The following is an 11,360-nucleotide window of genomic DNA, read 5'->3' on the forward strand; positions in this document are numbered from 1 at the left end:
TGATTGAATTGTAAAGATCAGTTCAACTAAGGTAGTTAGAGATATACCTAAGATTATGAAGCCCTATAATCCGGTATGTAAAGAATGTCAAATGGGTAAACAGGTCAGAACCTCTTTTAGGAGTATACAAGATAAATCAAATGATGTTATTGATCTTATTCTTACTGATTTGTGTGGCCCTGCTAGAGTTAAAAGTTTTCAAGGTGATAGATATTTCATGCTAATCATTGATGATTATTCTAGAATGATGTGGGTTACTTTTCTAAAAGAAAAATTTGAAGCATTTGAAAAGTTTAAAATATTTAAGGCTAAAGTGGAAACTGAGACATGATTGAAGATTAAATGTTTGAGGTCAGATCATGGAGGAGAATTCACATCCGCTGAGTTTATTAAATTTTGTGAGAAGCATGGTATAAGAAGACAATTTTCTGCTCCCCGGACACCTCAGCAAAATGGAGTTGTGAAAAGGAAGAACAAAACTATCTTGGATGTTGCTAGAACAATGATGATGGAAGCTAGTCTACCTCATATCTACCTAAGAGAAGCAGTGTGCACAACGGTTTATACATTCAATAGAGTCCATATCAAAGGAGAAACTGGTAAGACACCTTATGAATTATGGTTTGGCAATACACCTACAGTTAAGTATTTCAGAATTTTTGGTAGTAAATGTTATATCAGGAGACATGATATCATTGGAAAATTTGATCCTAGATGTGACGAAGGCATATTTCTTGGTTATTCTAATGAAATAAAAGCATATAGATGTTATAACAAGAGAATGCAGAGAATTGTGGAGAGTGCTAATGTCAAACTAGATGAGCTGAACATAAGTCAAATCAAATTTTATGAGAAGGAACTGGCAGTGGAAATGATAATATCTGAATCGGTAGCACCTTTACCATAACAGAGTGTTGAACTAGTTACTCCGGTAGTATCAGAGAATTCTATAGTGACTGAAGAACAAGGAAGAGGAACAGTGAGTCGAAGGACTCCTAGGTATGTGAGATTGAATCATTCAGAAGATTAGATCATCGGGGATAAGAACAATGGAGTGATGACAAGAATAAGACTGGCAACTAATGAGGTATGTTTAATTTCACAAGTTGAACCAGTATCAGTAATTGAGGCATGTAAAGATGAATATTGGTTGAAAGCTATGGAAGAAGAATTAGATCAGATTGAGAAAAATAACACATGGACTTTGGTTCCCTGGCCTAAAAATAAAAATGTTATTGGAACTAAATGGGTTTTTAGGAATAAATTGAATGAAGATGGTCAAGTTATAAGGAATAAGGCTAGATTGGTTTGTAAAGGATATTCTCAGAAGGAAGGAATTGATTATGGAGAAACTTTTGCACTTGTAGCTAGGATTGAAGCTATAAGATTATTTCTGATAGTTTTGATACTTAATATAAGTACAGATCCAATAGCCAACAAGATGAGAGGGGGGGGGGGGTGAATCATACAAACTTATTCATCCATAAAACCATCAGATTCAACCTCGGTAACATATATCAATCATATAATAAAAAACTGTCAAACGTGCAAACTCAAAAGCATATGAACAATATAAACCTCATAACACCAGATTTAACGTGGAAACCCAAATAGAGAAAAACCACTATGGGATTTCGGACCCACTAAGAAATATACTCTTCTAGAGTATGCTTGGTTAAAAGCCAATCCTGTTAAAGACTACAAAACACATTGCTAGATGTGACCCGGTTAAGGGATTTCCCTCAGATCTGTTGGGATCTTCACTTTGTTAGAAGTGACCTTTTCAAAGGATTTCAAACACTCATTTAGAATGTCACCTTGTTAGAGGATTTACATATAAGATTGTTAAGTCCACTCGGTTAAGAGATTTCCTGTCACTTTCACAAAATAACAGTAATACAATCTATCTGCAACTTCACATCTAAAATGGTAAAGCAGATTCTTATTTGTTTAATACAATCTAGACATAGAACTAATCTTGTCTATCTATTGAGCATCAATACTTTGTTATTCTAATAGGTCTTCAAGCTTATGTGCTCGGTAATCACTATGTAGCATCCCTGTGCATACACTTGCCCGCATACATTGTTTATCAATAGTTCCTTATTTATAAACAATCTTCTAACCACTTAATCTCCTCGATCACATTTCCCATGATCAATCATAGCCATCAGATCTTCAATCTTGTCTAGGTTCATTGTATCTTATGATCTGAAAACGTTTTAACCTACCTCGAAACTTGCACATTCATCTTGGAACTTGTGTTAGGGTAATGCGGTTCAATCTGAGTTGTAGATCTTCTTGCCGACTTTCCATTGCTTTAGATTCGTTAACAAACTTTTTCTATGACTTTCCAATCATTGATCTGTTCCACCTCATCAGCATCTTTCATTAAATATCACATGTAAACATTTAATGCATTCTGTTATAGCTTGGTTACAACTCGGTGAATACTAAACTTTACTCGGTAGACATTCTGTCTTTATTAATCGATTACGATAACCTTAGGGTTTACCGACTAGGTTCCTTAGGGTTTACTGACTAGGTTCTTTGCTTGATAACATAGTATAGTATTAACCTTTACATTTTACAACATATGTATGATATTAGAACAATCTAAAACATCAAGATTTCATCATTGTCTGACTCGGTAGAGTTGCCCATTGAATAACTTATCCCTTTATTCATCATATTCTTTCCTGTGTCTTTACTGACTTCTTTATAATCTTCGTATCATATTTCTTAAGATATGGCAACATCATACTGAATTAGAAAATCAATTTCTTGACATCAATGACAAATTAATAATATCAAGATAGTAAAACATCTTTAATCAGTTATGTCCATAATCATCAACAACCTTCTCAATATCCTTGTAATATTGCCAAAAATCTCCCCCTTTGGCATTGATGGCAAAACCAATTGATTTGACCTTTAAGAATTTGGATTGCTATGATTCTGAAATGCTAAAATGCTCTCCCCCATACATCAAACTTCTCTTTTGTAGTCTTTTCTCAGTTTTCTCCCCCTGGGTAGGTCTTCTCCTTGGTCTTCTCCCCCTTTGACAACAATGCCAAAAAGAATAGAACTAAAACATAATTTCTTGCTGTAAGAAGTTATTTCATGTTGTTGTGTATCAAGTGAGTCTCGGTCAGAGCATTTGTTTACAATTCTGTATCATTTTCTATATTATCCTAGTATTATTTCCAGTACACTTTTAGAAAAACATTCTAAAGTGTATCACTCCAGCATCAACTCCCTAAAAGATATTCAATAGAGTCATCGAAGTGATGCTTTCACCGATCTCGGTTAGTGAGTAAAAGATAGGGGTAGGATCCCTAACTTACTTCTGAGATATTCAAAAGTGTCCTTTGGTAGTGGCTTGGTGAAGATATCAGCTATTTGTTCCTTTGTGTTAACATATTCCAACACCACTTTCTTCTCTTGAGCTTCTTCTCTAAGATAATGATATTTGATAGATATGTGCTTTGTTTTAGAGTGCATAACATGGTTCTTTGAAATATTAATGGCACTAGTATTGTCACAAAATATAGTTACTGGCTCGGTAACTTTCTCATTTATACCTTCCAACAATTGTTTGATCCATGCAATGCTGGTACAATTTAGTGCTGTAGCAACATATTCAGCTTTGACTGTTGACTGAGAAACACATCCTTGTTTCTTTCTAAGCCAACTCACTAGTCTTTCTCCTAAGATGAAAGCTCCTCCACTTGTGCTTTTTCTGTCATCAATGTTGCCTACCCAATCAGCATCAGTATAAACTTTTAAATCAAAATTATTTCCTTTCTGATATACTAAGCCATAATCTTCAATGCCTTTCAAGTATCTGAAAATTCTTTTGATTGTTGTCATGTGTATTTCTTTAGGATCTGTAGAGAATCTTGCAACAATACCTACTGCATGTGCTATATCTGGCCTGCTATGAACAACATATTGTAGTTTTCCAATCATGGATCGGTAGAGTTGTCTCATCAACAGATGCAAATTCATCATTCTTTGATAGTTTGCAATTTGTAGTCATAGGAGTACTTACTGGCTTTGAATCCTCCATTCCAAATTTCTTCAAGACTTCCTTTATGTATTTGGATTGAGTAATGAACATTTCATTTTTCATTTGCAGTATCTATAAGCCTATAAAATACTTTATCTCACTGATTAATGACATCTCAAATTCTTTGCTCATTTCATAACCAAAGTTCTTGCATAAAGAGTCATTTCCACAAAATATAATATCATCAACAAATATGGCTGAGATTAGTATTCCATTTTCATCATTCTTCATGTACATGTTGATGTTCTCACTTGTCCTTATAAAACCAATCTTAATCAAATAAGAGTGCAATCTTTCATACCATGCTCTAGGTGCTTGTTTCAGACTGTATAAAGCTTTGTTCAATTTACATACCTGATCTTTATTATAGTCTTCAACAAATCCTTCAGGTTGTTCAATGAAAACTTCTTCTTCTAATATTCCATTCAGAAATGCAGATTTTACATCCATTTGATATACCTTGAAGTTTTTGAAAGCAACATATGCCAACAATGTTCTAACTTCTTCAAGTCTAGCAACAGGTGCAAAAGTCTCACCATAATCAATTCCTTCTTCTTGAGCATAACCTTTGCAAAACAATCTTGCTTTGTTCCGAATGACCTCACCTTTCTCATTTAGCTTGTTTCTGAAGATCCACTTTGTACCGATTACATTTTTGTCCTTCGGTCTTGGGACCAGTGTCCATGTGTCATTCTTCTTGATTTGATCAATCTCTTCAGTCATAGCATTTATCCAATCTTCACTGTTGAATGCCTCTTTCTTGGTTCAAATTCAGCTATTAAACATGTGTTCTGTCTTAGTTTGTTCCTTGCAATCACTGGATCATCCTTATCTCCTATAATCTGACTTGGTGCATGGTGTCTTCTGACATATTTGGCTAATACAGGCTCGGTAGGCTCTGTATGATACTCTTCATCACTTGGTAACTGGATATCTTCCTCATTTCCTTCAACACTTATCTCGGTAGGACTTCTCGATTGCACATAGACAAATTCATCATAGTCTTCCGGTTCTTTGGAATTCCTGTCATTAGTTCTTTCTGCAAATTCATCAATTTTCATATTTGCACTTTCTACTATTTTGTTAGATGATTTGATTAGACATTTAAATGCTTTGCTTCTAGAAGAATATCCTAGAAATGTTCCTTCTTCACTTTTTTGATCAAACTTGCCATTTCTATCATCTTTATGAACATAGCATTTGCTTCCAAAGATCTTAAAATAACTTATATTAGGTTTCTTTCCATACTAGATTTCATAAGGTGTCTTCAAATTACCTTTCTTCAATTGAACTTGGTTCAAGGTGTAAACAACTGTGCTTATTGCTTCTCTCCAAATGTTTGTGGAACCTTGCTCTCAATCATTAGTGTTCTAGCACAATCCACAATAGATCTGTTTCTTGTTTCAGCTATTCCATTTTGTTGTGGAGTCCTCAGTACAGAGACTTTTCTTTTAATACCATGATCATTACAAAATAGGTTGAAATCATCAGAAGTGAATTCTCCTCCTCTATCTGATCTAAGACATTTCAGTTGTCTTCCTGTTTCATTTTCAACTCTAGCCTTGTACCACTTAAACATTTGAAAAGCTTCTGATTTTTCTTTTAAAAACATTACTGACATCATCCTTGAATAATCATCCACAAATAATATGAAATACTTATCACCATAATAACTTTGAACTTTCATAGGACCACAAAGATCAGTGTGCACAAGATCTAAAATTCCCTTAGAAGTGTAGGACTTACTTGTAAAGCTGGATCTTGTCATCTTACCCATCTAGCATCCTCGACACATAGCATTCTCAGGTTTTTCAAGACTCGGTAGACCTCTTACTCTGTTCTTCTTACTTATCTTGATCAGATTATCAAAATTAACATGACAAAACCTTTTATACCATAATCAGGTATTATCAATCTTTGCATGCAAACACTTGCTGTGAGTAGAGTCAAGGTGAAATGTATTACCTTTTGTTTGTGTCCCGGTAGCAACTAACTTTCCATTTTTGTCATGAACTTTGACAATTTCTTTCTGAAATTCTGTTCGGTAACCTGTGTTGTTTAGTTGTGCTACACTTAACAAATTATATTTCAAACCTTCAACCCAATAAACATCATTTCATCTTGCTTTATCAAGAAGTGTTATGGATCCTTTACCTCTTACCGGACATGGTGCATCATTACCAAATCTAACATAGCCTCCATCATAATATTCTAACATAACAAACTTGTGTTTATATCCTGTCATATGATGTGAGCATCCACTATCTATAATCCAACAATCATTAGTGTTTATGTGAGATATTAGGGCTTTTTCTTTATACCTTTCTTCATCCGATCCATCCTTGATAGCCACATAAACAACTTCCTCCGTATCAGTCTTATCTAATTTATCATCTTCAGTTTCCTCACCAGCAATTAAGCATGTCTTTCTATCTCTTCTTCTGAAGTCTCGGTGACCTCTGTAATGATTATCTTTCTGTCTGTAATCTCATTAATCTCTCTTTTCAGTGAAATCTTTGTTAGGACAGTTAGAAGCCATATGTCCAATCTTATCACAATTGAAACATTTCAAAGGTAGTTTTCCTTTATACTTACCTTTGCCTCTTGGTAACCTTTTGGCCAATAGTGCTTCAAATTCTTCTTGCTTTTTTATTTCTTCATACAGTTTATGTACCTCCTCCATGTTCTTCCAAAATCTTTCACCTGCTCCACTGTGATCTCCTTCAAAGTACTTATACATTCTCTTATTGTAATCATTAGATTCATTCAGATGAAAAGAACTAAATGCAGATTCAACTTTATTTATCGATGACCCACTGTTATCAAAATTACTTAGCTCAAATGCATGAAGCTTACCAATAGTGGCATCCAAGGAAACTAGCATATTAGGTACAGACCTCAATTCATTGATTGTAGAGACTCGGATTGCATAGGTAGGTAGAAGGGTTCTTAACAACTTACTTGTCACATCCTTTTCTTCAATAGTTCCTCCTGCTCCTTTGATTTGATTTACAATCTCCTTTAGTCTTGTACTGTACTAGTTTATGTCTTCACCTTCATTCATCCTCATAGATTCAAGTTGTCCTCTTAGACTATCAACTTTTGCTCTTTGAGCATGTTCATCTCCTCCAGATACAGATATGAGCTTAGTCCACATTGCCTTTGCATCATTGCAACCTTCTAGATCATTAAACTCAGAATCGGTCAATGTAGATGTCATTTCAATCATTGCTTGAATGTGTTCTTGCTTTGCCTTTATCTTTTCCATAGTCAATGGATAAGTGCTTGGTGCAACAAAATCATTCTCCAGATAGTATAAAGCATATTCTCCAACTCCTGATAGATGTAGCTTCATCCTTTTCTGCCATATAGAGAAACTTGACTTATTCAACTTAGGTGCATCCCTCTTATACATCTTTGGATCTTTAACTCAAGTGCCTTTAAACTTTCCTTTCGGAGTCCAATGCTTTGATACCAATTGATAGTTTTGATACTTAATATAAGTATAGATCCAATAGCCAACAAGATGAGGGTGGGAGGTGTGAATCATACAAACTTATTCATCCATAAAAACATCAGATTCAACCTCGGTAACATATATCAGTCATATAATCAAAAACTGTCAAACATGCAAACTCAAAAGCATATGAATAATATAAACCTCATAGCACCAGATTTAACGTGGAAACCCAAATAGGGAAAAACCACTATGGGATTTCAGACCCACTAAGAAATATACTCTTCTAGAGTATGCTCGATTAAAAGCCAATCCTGTTAAAGATTACAAAACACATTTCTAGATGTGACCCGGTTAAGGGATTTCCCTCAGATCTGTTGGGATCTTCACTTTGTTAGAAGTGACCTTGTCAAAGGATTTCAAACACTCATTTAGAATGTCACCTTGTTAGAGGATTTACATATAAGACTGTTAAGTCCACTCGGTTAAGAGATTTCCTGTCACTTTCACAAAATAACAGTAATACAATCTATCTGTAACTTCACATCTAAAATGCTAAAGTAGATTCTTATTTGTTCAATACAATCTAGACATAGAACTAATCTTGTCTATTTGCTAGGCATCAATACTCTATTATTCTAATAGGTCTTCAAGCTTTTGTGCTCAGTAATCATTATGTAGCATCCCTGTGCATACACTTGCCCACATACATTGTTTATCAACAGTTCCTTATTTATAAACAATCTTCTAACCGCTTAATCTCCTTGACCACATTTCCCATGATCAATCATAGCCATCAGATCTTCAATCTTGTCCAGGTTCATTGTATCTTACGATCTGAAAAACATTTTACCCCACCTCGGAACTTGCACATTCATCTTGGAACTTGTGTTAAGGTAATGCGGTTCAATCTGAGTTGTAGATCTTCTTGCCGGCTTTCCATTGCTTTAGATTCGTTAACAAACTTTTTCTATGGCTTGCCAATCATTGATCCATTCCAGCTCATCAGCATCTTTCATTAAATATCACATGTAAACATTTAATGCATTTTGTTATAGCTCGGTTACAACTCGGTGAATACTAAACTTTACTCGGTAGACATTCTATCTTTATTAACCGATTACGATAACCTTAGGGTTTACCGACTAGGTTCCTTAGGGTTTACCGACTAGGTTCTTTGCTTGATAACATGGTATAGTATTAACCTTTACATTTTACAACATATGTATGATGTTAGAACAATCTAAAACATCAAGATCTCATCATTGTCTAACTTGGTAGAGTTGCCCATTGAATAACTTATCCCTTTATTCATCATATTCTTTCCTGTGTCTTTACCAACTTCTTTATAATCTTCATATCATATTTCTTAAGATATGGCAACGTCATACTGAATTAGAAAATCAATTTCTTGACATCAATGACAAAATAATAATATCAAGATAGTAAAACATCTTTAATCAGTTATGTCCATAATCATCAACAACCTTCTCAATATCCTTGTAATATTGCCAACAATTTCTTGCCTATGCTGCTTATAAAAATTACAAAGTTTATCAAATGGATGTTAAATGTGCATTTTTGAATGGGGATCTTGATGAGGAAGTTTATATTGTGTAACCTGATGGTTTTTCACTATCAGATGATACAAATATGGTGTGCAGGTTAAGAAAAGCTTTATGTGGATTGAAACAAGCACCCAGAGCTTGGTATGAAAGGTTGGATAAATATATTTTGAAACTTGGTTTTACTAAGGGTAGTACTGACAATAATTTATATTATAAGATCACTATTGATGATATACTGATTATTGAAGTATTTGTTGATGACATTATTTTTGGAGGTGAAGATAAATTATGCATAGAATTTTCTAGGAATATGGAGAAAGAATTTGAGATGTCTATGATTGGGGGAATGAAATTTTTCTTAGGTTTACAGATTACTCAGACTGACAAAGGTATTTTCATCTGTCAAACTAAATATGCTAGGGTAATTATGAAGAAATTTGGTATGGCAGATTCTAAACTGGTAAGTTCTCCTATGGTTACAAATGAGAAATTGACAAGGAAAGATGTTTCTGCACCGGTAAATCCTACAAGATACAAATCTATGATTGGAGGTCTTCTTTATTTGACTCAGACTAGGCCTGACATTATGAATGTTGTTTGTATTGTTTCAAGATTTCAGAGTGATCCTAGAGAAAATCATGAGATTGCGGTGAAAAGGATTTTTAGATACTTGCAAGGTACATCAGAATATGGTTTGTGGTACCCTAAGGATGATAAATTTACTTTATGTGCATATACAAATGGTGATTGGGCTGGAGATGTTGATGAATAGAAAAGTACTTCCGGTGGAACTTTCTTTCTTGGAAAGAAATTGGTTTCATGGATCAACAAGAAACAGTCATGTACTTCTTTATCTACTAATGAAGCTGAGTATGTTGCTACTACTACTAACTGTACACAAGTTTTATGGATGAAGCAAATGTTGAAGGATATAAAGGTAGGTTGTGATGCATCGATAGTTATTCACTGTGATAACTCTGTTGCTATTAATATATCAAAAAATCTGGTATTTCATTCCAAGACAAAGCACATATCTATCAAGTATAAATTTTTGAAGGAAAAGGTGGAAGAAAATGAAGTTAGAATGGTTTATGTTAACACTAAAGAGTAGATTGCAGATATCTTCACTAAACCTTTGTTGAAGGAATCATTTGAGTACTTCAGAGATAGATTGGGAGTTTATGTCCCTCCGATAGAGACTTGATTGATGTGGATTGGCATCAGTCCGGTATGCATTATCAGAGACACTATTCATTTTGGCACTGATGTGGGGATGCTATTGCTCGGGGGGAGTAGTGAACTTTGTGATTTAGCGGTTTATGTTTTTAATTTGATATTTTTGTCAGATTTCTGGCATTGATGTCAAAGGGGGAGTGATATAGATGTGAAAAAGAAAACTTAAGGAGTAGTATACATCAAGGGGAGAAAGATTCAAAGCTTTACAGAGATATCATTCTCAGGGGGAGTTTGGTCTTTGTTTCAGAACCTCATTGCTACATCTGTTTGTGGGTGATTATTGGTTGTCTTCCATTGGGGAGACTGGTTTGGCATTTCTTGGTACTTAGATGTTTTTCACATCTAGTGTTGCTATCAATGCTAAAGGGGGAGATTTTTAGCCATTTGGTGGAATTAATTATGTGTTGCATTGATGTTAGAACACTAGTTGTTTGGATGCTTTACTGACACCCTTCTGGTCCAAGTAGGTTGAGTGGTTTTTGGTTGATTTTGATCTAGCATTATCTGGTAGGCTCCAATATGATTTGGTTATGAAATTAGCTTGTTCATGATACTCATGCTCATATTTAGTTAGTTGGTTTTGGTTTGGCTATTAGATGCTATCATGTTTGCTTAGAAGCTTGGTTTCTAGTTCCGGCAAGGGTTTCACTGGTAGATATTTTGATGAAGATCTTTGATGAATTGCATAAGTGGTGTTGGTGCAGCTTCTGGTGGAGTTTTAGGATGGTGACAGTGATCATGTTTGAGACTTGGCGGATTGAGATCATTTTTGTAGCGTAAGGACCTATATTGGGTCTCGATTGATCTAGGTTATGGACCAGCTTTAATGTAACGTGTGGATTGGACCTCTCGATGTGTTTTCAGGATGACTTATGTGTTGGATATTATTTGCTTGGTCAAAGGCTAACATGGTTTGTAATTATGTAATTGGTTTATTATCTGGTGGCCCACTTGATTGTTTATGGTTGAGGGTTTGTATATATAGATGCAAGATCTCATTGTAGATCATCATGGTTATGTTAGAGGT

The sequence above is a fragment of the Cryptomeria japonica genome, chromosome 11 (genome assembly GCF_030272615.1).
Source record: "Cryptomeria japonica chromosome 11, Sugi_1.0, whole genome shotgun sequence".
NCBI lineage: Eukaryota > Viridiplantae > Streptophyta > Pinopsida > Cupressales > Cupressaceae > Cryptomeria > Cryptomeria japonica.